Source organism: Branchiostoma belcheri, unplaced genomic scaffold, assembly GCF_001625305.1.
Source record: "Branchiostoma belcheri isolate BF01 breed outbred unplaced genomic scaffold, Haploidv18h27 scaffold187, whole genome shotgun sequence".
Lineage (NCBI taxonomy): Eukaryota > Metazoa > Chordata > Leptocardii > Amphioxiformes > Branchiostomatidae > Branchiostoma > Branchiostoma belcheri.
In genome coordinates this window covers 146424-157717 of record NW_017803346.1, presented here as the reverse complement: position 1 = coordinate 157717, position 11294 = coordinate 146424, and positions in this window count along the sequence as shown.

The window sequence follows — 11294 nt, the reverse complement described above, 5'->3', positions numbered from 1 at the left end:
GTTCTATGACATTTTTAGTTCAAAGATAGCAAGCGGACATCATAAAATGAGAGGGCTAGGAAGCGAACTAGAATATTTACTACATAACACTGAGTCCACCGAGGCATCAACCAGGTCCTCAGACTTTTCTTTCATTAGGTTTTTCCAGTTAACCATATTTTCAAAAAATCCGAGAACCAACAAATCAAATTGGTGTGGCCTAATGATTTTGAACTATTGTGAACCTACATTGAATCACTGCCATTTTTCTGCTGGCTAGAACGTCTACTTTTTATTACAGAGATTGTTGTAACAAGATTGCGATCTCTGTCATTATTTTGTATTTTGAACCTTGATAACAATTTGAAATCCATCGTACTCCTCTCAAATCACTTCTGGCTAGTGCCTGTACCATTGATCACAGAGATTGTCAAAGCCAGTTTCAGCCCTAGCAAGGCTTATCTAGTAAAATGGCTGTCGGCTTTTGATGAGAGACAGTTTTTTTAAATCTATGACAGCTCTCACTCAGCATTAGCAGCAGGACTGCCTAGATAGAATGCTGTCAGAGTTTTGTGCTGAGGAAATAATTAACTTCACATTAAAGAAAGTATCGAACTTAGAGACCTAGTTAACCTTTACTGTTACCACATACATGTATTCTGTACATGAGATGACGTTATCCACACATGTATTTAGCTTTGTTAGATCTTTAGTTGTAGAAGACCATACAAAAGTCCCTGTACTTTTTGTTGTGTCAATAAAGCTAAATCTTTAAGTCTCTTTCTGTCCAAAGACATTATAATTCTGTACGATGCACTTGATCTGTCCCTAATCATTGTAATTGTCTTTGGAAGATTGTTTCAAAATTCAGGCCTGAAATTTGAAACTTGAAAATTTCTGTTGAGAGATTGTCGAAGCCAGTTTCAGCCTGAGCAAGGCTTCTCTAGTAAAATGACTGTCGGCTTTTGAGAGACAATTAGGCTGGAAGCGCTTTCTTGTCTGTCATTTCTATCTTCAAACCATTGTCCACAGTTTTCAAACCCCCGAATCTGGAGCCTTCTATCGTATAAAGCCTTCCTGTTGGGAATTAGTTTGTGATGAGAGAGATTTTAGCGGCAGGTTTAAACAGCTGCATTGATAGATGGAAGACAAGGACTTTCTATGTTCATTGTCATTCACAGTTTTCAAACTCCCGAATCTGGAACCTTCTATCGTACAAAGCCTTCCTGTTGGGAATTAGTTTTGTGATAACTGAGAGATTTTAGCGGCGGTTTTAGGCGACAGTAAGCTTATCACCATAGGCTGGCTGGTGGGACTGTCTGACTGTTTGGGTGGGAGTTAGACGGACAAGTCTGGCGTTTGGATTTGGAACCATGATAAGGCCACACCATTTGTTGGTTCTCAGATTTTTTTAGAAAAAAATATGAGCAAATGAATTATTACTCAACAATTGTACATGGTACAATGTATGGCATCAAACAACACACACAAATTGAAAATATCCTAAAATTATAAAGCAACAGTGTGAAAAATTTATTTATCTTTTATTTATTATTTTTTTCAGGCACCAAACAGAAAGACATACGTAGAATGATAATAAATGTATCAAATTGAATACAGGTAAAAACAGTGAGATACGGTATGGTACACAGTATAGAAAAACAAGACAGGTCTAGGCATCCTATCTGAAGTGCTTTTTCAAGGAAACAGAAGAATAATTTCAACACTAGTGAAGGTAGGTTTCTCCACCTCTAGTGGTGATTTTTAAAAAATTGCTTGAGCGAGGAAAATCAGCCTAGTTGCCAGCGGCAGTGGACTCTTCTAACTAACGTTACTAAATGAGGAACAACGAACTACGCACAAAGCAAAGAATAACACACAGAATTTCCCAATGGGAGGTCTTCATACTGATCTATCTTGCTCTGGAAGGCTGTTTAGCGCTTGTTCATGTAAGAGTGAGTGGGCGTCAGTTCACTTTGTATCATACTATAATTTTTCCTGCTGGGAATTTTGTGAGTGTATTACTAAGACAGTTTATCTTACTGAGTGCCTGTTAGGGCTTATTGGTTGGATTTCTCTGTCATTTTGAATTCCAAGAAACCAATCTTAGACATTGAATCAAATGCAGATTTTCCAGAATACTGCAGCACCAATTATAAGGACTTACATAAGAAGAAAATTGGTACATATATAAGTGTGTCCTTTCTGTATGCAGGCTGTTGGATTGAACGAATTTTCCTGTGGGATTTTTTTAGACAGTTTTATCTTGCAGAGTTTGGCGGGAGTGTTAGTTGAACCTTGAATAATATACAGATTTCCCCATGGGATTTTATTAGATAGACAGTTTTCTTTTGCAGAGCAGCAAAGCACCTGTTTCTAAGAGCTTGTTGGCTTGAGTTTTGAGGCTAGAGTGAATCATACACAGGTTTTCCTCTGGGATTTTTAGAGTGTTATCTTGTGCAGCGGCTGTTGATGTGAGTTTTGAGGGGATGAGGAGTTGGAAACATCACATCACAATCATACACAGGTTTTCTGGTGGGATTTTTAAAACTGTTTTTAGGGATTGCTGGCTTAAGTTTGAGGCTAGTGTGAATCATACACAGTTTTTCCTCTGGGGATTTTTAGAGTGTTATCTTGTGCAGCGGCTGTTGGCAGGAGTTTTGAGAGGATGTGTAAGCTAGACCTTGAATCATACATAGTTTATCCCATGGTATTTTTTTGCACTACTTGACAGATTTTCTAGTGGCATTTTCTGTGTTTTTCCTTTGGGTGTTTTTTGTACCACATTTTTATCTAGTGCACAAAATTTGTTAGGGCTTGTTGGCATGAGTTTGACAAGTTTAAGTTAGACCTTGAAACATAAACAGATTTTCCCATGGGATTTTATAAGATAGACAGTTTTCTTTTGCAGAGCAGCAAAGCACCTGTTTCTAAGTACTTGTTGGCCTGAGTTTTGCTAGTGTGAATCAAACACATTTTCTTCTGGGATTTTTTGAGTGATATCTTGCATAGCAGTTTGTAGGCATGAGTTTTGTGTGTGAAGTAGACCATGTTTCTAAGAGCTAGTTGGCTTAAGTTTGAGGGAAGTGGGAATCATACACAGGTTTTCCTCTGGGGTTTTTTGGAGTGTTATCTTGTGCAGCGGCTGTTGGCATGAGTTTTGAGGGGATGAAGAGTTGGACACATCAAATCACATCACAATCATGCACAGGTTTTCTGGTGGGATTTTTTAGAACTGTTTTTACTGTTAGAGCTTGTTGGCTTAAGTTTGAGGCTAGTGTAAATTATACACATGCAATCCTTTGGGATTTTTAGAGTGTTATCTTGCACAGCGGCTGTTGGCATGAGTTTTGAGGGGATGAGGAGTTGCAAGCAGTTCTGACGGCTCAGTGCTTTCATGTCTCCCGGCAGAGATCAGAGATTTCGCATGATGGATGTCGGAAGAACACTTCAAACAACAGTAGGGAATATGAGGGAAAGCTCTGCATACTGAAAGTGAGTTCAGCACCAAGGACAGGACCTGTACACAACATTTTACACCAGTTATTTTGCCTGAAGTGAGTTCAGCACCAAGGACAGGACCTGTACACAACATTTTACACCAGTTATTCTGGCTGTAGTGAGTTCAGCACCAAGGACAGGACCTGCTCACCACATTTTACACCAGTTATTTTGCCTGAAGTGAGTTCAGCACCAAGGACAGGACCTGTACACGACATTTTACACCAGTTATTCTGGCTGTAGTGAGCTCAGCACCAAGGACGGGACCTGTACACAACATTTTACACCAGTTATTCTGGCTGTAGTCAGTTCAGCACCAAGGACAGGACCTGTACACAACATTTTACACCAGTTATTCTGGCTGTAGTGAGTTCAGCACCAAGGACGGGACCTGTACACCACATTTTACACCAGTTATTCTGGCTGTAGTGAGTTCAGCACCAAGGACAGGGCCTGTACCAGACATTTCACACCAGTTATTTTGACTGTAGTGAGTTCAGCACGAAGGACAGGACCTGTACACAACATTTTACGCAACATTTTACACCAGTTATTTTAGCTCATTCAAAATAGTGCACTGAATAAAATCTATCACAACTAGTTCTGCTTAAATTTTTCCTTCCAGCCCTTAATCTTGAGCCCTTACTAAACTGTCTTGTTTGCTTGTTTGTTTCTTTGTTTGTTTGTTTTGTTACTAAACTGTCCCTCCAGGAAGTCTAATATAACAACCGACCAACAGAATTGTTCCTGCCCAAAGGAACTCCCAGAAGGGAGGAGAATATTAATGACTGTTTCCCCCCAGGAGACACCCTGACATCAGCCATTCCGAGGTTAACGGGTTCCATTTACTGGAGCTTACTCAGTAAATAGTTATTACTCAGGACCAGGCACTGGGCAGGGATGGATCATACATGCAGCATCTCCCTGCCCTCTCTCTTTCTCTCCCTCTGCCTGTCTGTCTCTGTCTCTCTCTCTCTCTCTCCTTCATTCTCTCTCCCAGAGGGGTTAACAGGTTCCATTTACTGCGGCTTACTCTGTAAATAGTTATTACTCAGGGCCAGGCACTGGGCAGGGATGGATCATACTATCTCTCTCTCTGTCTGTCTTTTACTCTCTTTCTTTCTCTCTCTCTCTCTCTTTCCCTACAGTTAGCCATTCTGGGGTTAACAGGTTCCATTTACTGGAGCTTACTCAGTAAATAGTTATTACTCAGGGCCAGTCACTGGGCAGGGTTGGATCATATGGACAACATCTCTCTGTTTGTCTCTCTCTGTCTTTCTCTCCCTCTGTCTCTCTCTTACTCTGTTTCTCCCTCACTGTCTTTCTCTCTCTGTCTCTCTCATTCTGTCTATGTCTCTCTCTGTCTCTCATTCTGTTTCTCTGTCTCTCTCTGTCTCGCTCTCCCTCTGTCTCTGTCTTGCTCTCCATCTTTCTCTCTCTCTGTCTGTGTGTGTCTCTCTGTTTCTCTCTCCCTCCCTCCTTTTTTCTTTGAATTGAAACAACACAACACAAAGTGCAGTACCAGACAACAATTCCAACATATAATATAAAAGCCCTGTCCTTGGTGCTGAATGCCTGGTGCTGAATTGGTAGGCCAATATTATATTACAGAACCCAAACGCCTAATTTTGCCAACAACATTCAAAATTGTGTCAATGATATTCTGAACCGTGCCAAGAATATTGGTAATTATGCCAGCAATATTCCAAAACGTGACGATAATACTAATTGTACTAATTGTACAAAAACCATTCTAAATGTACACCAGTATTCCTAATTGTGCCACTCTGTGTTTCTTCTCCTGGATTATGCATGAATGTTCAGTGCTAGTTCCTGTACAGGGCTGGAAATACTGGGTGATAGTGCACCTTAGTGCACCCAAATTTGGAGCTGTGCACCCAAATATTTTTCTGTGGGTGCAGCCAAATATTGTAGGAATTTTTGTAAATCTCAAATGTATGTTAGTATACAGGATATTCTTTTATGTAGTACTTGTTTAAGATTTTGAAGTTAGCTCCCATTTCAATTTTCTGTGCACCCAATTTTTTTCCTGTGCACCCATGGCAAAAATGAATTTTGAGCCCTACTACCCAATAACTTACATAATGCATGTCTCTTAGTCCCTGTTGAATGCCTGTACATGTCCCAGTTTGATGATTCTGCTCCGTGTTGTTCCCAGCCCAATAATTGTACTAACAAGTGTCAGAAAAATGATCAAATCTTTGTTGTAGTACTTGTTGAAAATTTTGAGCCCTACTAGTACTACCCAATGACTTACATACATGTAATGCATGTGCACTAGTCCCTGTTCAATGCCTGTGTATGTTTAGTAGTCCCTGTTGAATGCCTGTACATGTCCCAGTTTGATGATTCAGATTGTTGTTCCCAGCCCGATGATTCCGCCATTAGCCGCGTTATGAAGCTTGTTATTGTCGTGTCGCGCTGTAATTACCAACCCCATCGGCCTGATTCAATTTCCATGCATCACCCAATCATCTCCACACGTTTCCGGGTGCAACATAGCGTGGCTTGGAAGGAAAATGGTTTTATGTAGACACAATAGCAATGAATTCAAGTACCAGAGTTATCAACCAAGGATTGAGGTGTTCAAGAATTCATTCTTTCCTAGAACTATCGCAGAGTGGAACTCGCTGTCACCAAGTACAGTAGGGGCATTGTCAGTAGATAGCTTTAAACAATGTCTAGAGTTAGATGTTCAAGGGTTAGGTGTAACAAGTCGATCAGCAGGAAAATGGCAGGAAAATGTATGAAACTACAAGACATTAGTTTGATTCATTTTCCATTTATCACCCAATCATCTCCACACGTTTCTGGAACATGCAACACGGAACGGCGTGGAAAGGAAATGGTTTATCTGATGAGATGGACACTATGAGTTAGATTTTATTTTAATTTTTTTTCACCCTGTTGCTTCATATGAATGCCACCGTCAGGCCACACCGATTTAATTTGTTGGTTCTCGGATAGGAGCCATGAACTCAACAACAAAAGGCTTGGTTAATAATTTAAACAATGTAATTTTGGACTTTTAATCAAACCACTGCATTGATAGATAGAAAAAACTGGGTTGGGGGACAAAAATTAGCATACTTCAGTTGATTCAGTACTAGAATGTTTAATTTTTGTTGCAAATCAGAAAAAAATGGAGAGGCAAATCCGAGAACAAACAAATCAACTTGGTGTGGCCTAATTGCACAACTTTCTCCAGCCAGAATGTCTGCAACAGTTACAGCAACTTCAACAGTTTCAGCAACTGTTCCCGGAATCAGTAACATCTTCCCAGAATTATCCCTGTCACCTCTCTGTGGAATTCTGCCAAAGCTGGGGAATATCCTCAGCAGTGATGAGCGTTAAACACTTGTTATCAGTAACTTCCAGGCAGAAAAAAATGATCCTGATGCCACATGGGTGACATCCTCTGAAGACCCCCAAACTAGTCCATGCATATGCAGGCAAATTCCAGCAAAAGAAATGCTGCTAAACCAGAAATACAAAGCTGGGATTGTGAATTTATGGTTATTAACCGTAGTACATAGCGACTTTTCGACAAGCCAGCAACTGCTGTCCTTTTGATACATTTAGGGAAAGTACGTTAATTATTTGGGGGAGGAGGGCCAAGAAACTGGCTTAGAGTGTCCTGAGTTGATGAGTGAGTGTCTCGGGGGAGGAACCATTCATCTTCAGATTTACGGATGAATGATGTTTCCACCTTAATTGAGGGTAAAGTCTCTGACAATCTCACCCTTGACAAGTACTTAAGAATGATGGAAAGTGTTTTGGACATTCTCAAGTCAGTAATGTGCTTTCAAAAACCTGGGGACCTGGTCAGTGAGAACCTGAAGTCTGTTGTTCAAGTAATTGAGGCTAAAGACTCTGACAAGTTCACCTTTTACAAGTGTACAGCACTTAAGAATGATGGAAAATGCCTTGGACATTCTCACAACCTTTGAAGTCTAAGGTGAACAAACATCATTCTGTCTTTACAGTTTGTTAATGTAACCCAAAACATGTTTACTTAGACTTAGTGGTTTGTATGAGCATTGTTTTGAGGTGAAAATTGAAGTAAAAAAAAAGCTGGTCTCACATGCAGTTGTTCGAGTAATCTGCTGAGAAATCCCCTTGGGCACTAAAGAATGAAGTATTTCTGAGCATAGTAGTCCTACATTTAAATGTTCCAATCTTTCTATCACATTGATCAATCTTTTAAAAAATTGAGTGGAGTTTACATGTAACCGTTTGATGTGTTGAAATTATGTCAATCACTGTAAAAAGAAAATCTGCTTTCTGCTTAATTTTTTAACCAATAATCCATACTACTTCCTCTTGCTCAAATTTGCTCAAATTCTCCGTTTTCCTGTGTAAGATTCCGTATGGGAAGATTATGTATGGAAGTAGGTCATCACCCGGCTTCACTAATCCATGGAATTTCATCACTTTGGTTCCAACATTGGGAATTCAGCAGGATTAGATGTGGGAATGGGGCGTTTATACCACAGCACCATCAGCAAATCAGGTGTTGATGAGTTGAAGATGTCAGAAGGATTAGGCCACACCAATTTATTTTGTTGGTTTTCGGACATTTTTAGTTCAAAAGATAGCAAGCAGACATCATAAAATGAGAGGGCTAGGGAGACAACTTGAATATAGCTGTATTTATTACATAACACTGAGTCCACCGAGGCATCAACCAGGTCCTCAGACTTTGCTTTCATTAGGTTTTTCCAGTTAACCATATTTTAAAAAAATCCAAGAACCAACAAATCAAATTGGTGTGGCCTTAGCACCATCAGCAAATGAGGTACTGTTGAGTTAAGAATGATAGAAGGATTATATACAATGCATATTTCGGCCATACCAATGTAATTTGTTGGTTCACGATTTGCCCGCTTCTTTTTTCTGATTTGCAAAAAAAGAAAAATTTTCAACCTCTGAATCAACTAAAAGAAATACTCAAATAATGGCTCATATTTTGGCCCCAACAGTTGAAGGAAGTCCCTTCAATTGATCTGTTGATATTGATTATAATGAACCAACCTGGTATGTTGACTTTGTGGATTGTATCATAACATTTTGGGCTACCAAATAGGATGCCTAAACCTGTTTTTTCTCTCCAGTGATTCACATAATTTATTTTCTTAAGCAATCCAAGAACCAACAAACTAAGATGGTGTGGCCTTATCATGGTTCCAAATCCAAATGGCAGACTTGTCCGTCTAACTCCCACCCAAACAGTCAGACAGTCCCACCAGCCAGCCTATGGTGATAAGCTTACTGTCGCCTAACACTGCCGCTAAAATCTCTCAGTTATCACAATTGAAAGTAATTCCCAACAGGAAGGCTTTGTATGATAGAAGGTTCTAGATTTGAAGGTTTGAAAACTGTGGACAATGAAAATAGAAAGTCCTTGTCTTTCATCTATCAATGCAGCTGTTTAGATTAATGTTGCTAAAATCTCTCAGTTATCACAAACTAATTCCCAACAGGAAGGCTTTGTATGATAGAAGGTTCCAGATTCGGGGGTTTGAAAACTGTGGACAATGGTTTGCAGATAGAAATGACAGACAAGAAAGTGCTTCCAGCCTAACTGTCTCTCAAAAGCCAACAGTCATTTTGCTAAGATAAGATTCGCTGTAGCTGAAACTGGCTTCGACAATCTCTGTGATCAAAAGTACAGGCACTAGAAGTACAGGCTTTAAGTCTATCATACACTTATGAGGCTACACCAAAGTATTGTGTGTGGAGCACAGTATCAGCTGAAATTGTATTGTCGTTACAATTTGAAGTATAAAAGAGAGAAGGAAACTGAAAGAAAAGAAAAATATTCAAGACTAGTCAGAATCTCCAGGAAATTGCTAGAAGACAATAATTACTTATTATACTAGCATGATTATACTAGCATGCTTTAGTTAAGTGTTATCCCTGCTTGTACATAATACAGTTGACACATGTATGTATGGGTATAATGGGGCTATAATAACAAACTGTCCCAATATTCGCGCTTGACTGGTCAAATAATGGAAAGTATCCCAGGGGGCCGTGCATGACTGGTCAAATAATGGGGCTGTCCCAGGGGGCCGTTTTGGCCGGGGTACCACCTGCACTGTTACACCTGTCCTCAGATTGAGATGCAAATACTAATTAGCTTCATTACCTAATGGCTAATTAGCTAATATCCTTCTGAATATGGCAGCCTTTTTCAGTTTGCTTGTATTACATAATCAGTAAATGACCAAATTAGGGCATAACATGCCTGGGGGCCGTCTTGGCCGGGGTACTGACTGCACTGCTACACCTGTCCTGTGACTGAGATGCAAATGCTAATTACTAATTAGATTCGTTAGCTAATATATTATTAATGTCCTTCTGAATACTGGAGGGCCTTTTCAGTTAGACTTATAGGTAGACTTATATCTGAGTATTATACTTGACTGTACAAGCAATTAGCCTTCGGGCATGATTTTGCAAATGAAGTTTCATCATATCTGAGTGTATGGTAGACTTAAAGCTTTTATTTACTTCTTAGGTTGAATCATGCTTCCACCCAGTATCTGTTTGGAGATCGAATCACTCCCAACACCTTGAAAGGAGAAAATTAAGAGTCCGTCCTGTGCTCCCCCCGGGCGATTCGACTTCACGGTTTCGTGACTGAATCGACGATTAAACCTGTCTGGCCGCCGGCCCAATGCATCCTACACGCGCTGGATATTGGAAAATGCCACCGTTTAGGCCACACCAAGGGAATTTCTCGGTTCTAGGCTTGGAATGCATACTATAATCAGTGAAAAATATTATAGTATAACATCCATGTCCATAATATCACCAGGGTCCATAATATCGCCACCTTGAGAAATAGTGTGCTTTAAGATATTTTTACTGCAACATACTTTTGGTATTCAATCCTGCACACATCAAATGTACATACCTAGGGTATGTTGCAGTAAAAATATCTTTAAGCACACTATTTCTCAAGGTGGCGATATTATGGACTATGGTGATATTATGGACATGGATGTAAGGGTTCAGACTTCTCTATAATTAACTAATATGATATCTGGACAGTCTGCATGCTCTTATACATTTGTATATCCTTTACACATATAAGATATGTGTAATGCATCGTATATAGGCTGGATATTGGAAAATGGCACTGTTTACATGTAGGCCACACCAAGGAAATTTCTCGGTTCTCGGTTTTCTTTGTCTATTTCATCACAAAACGGCTGGGTTAAGCCCATTCAGCTTGTAGAAGCCTTGTAGAAGTATTTTTTTTGCCCTGTTGCTTAATATTTTTTCTGAAAAAATCCGAGAACCAACAAATTAAATTGGCGTGGCCTAGGTATGGGCAGGTGTGTCCAGGTATGAACAGGTGTGTCCAGGTGTTGTACTGACAGGTGTACTATTGTAAAAACAATGGCCCATTGTTTATCAAGATTGTGTAGATAACATTCTAAGCTATTATAGGATTTTTCTATTGTTACTTCCTGGGGTATTTATTTATTTATTTATTAAAATTCATCACAACAGTGAAAGGGACGGGGGAACAGGTGTAACACCTTTACCAGCCCTCGTCCCGATACAGCATACAAATACAATAGACTCAAGTATAAAATAATGAGTGATTTACATATACATATACATAATGAAAAAGCTTAATAATAAAGACAGACTACCGAACCCTCAAATCCTGACAAGACGCGCACTTGCACGCAGTGGACCATGTACAGAGGTTGTCAGGTTCAAAGTGATGTTTAAATCTCTCAACAGCAGATTTCACAAGACAACGCTTAAAAGAC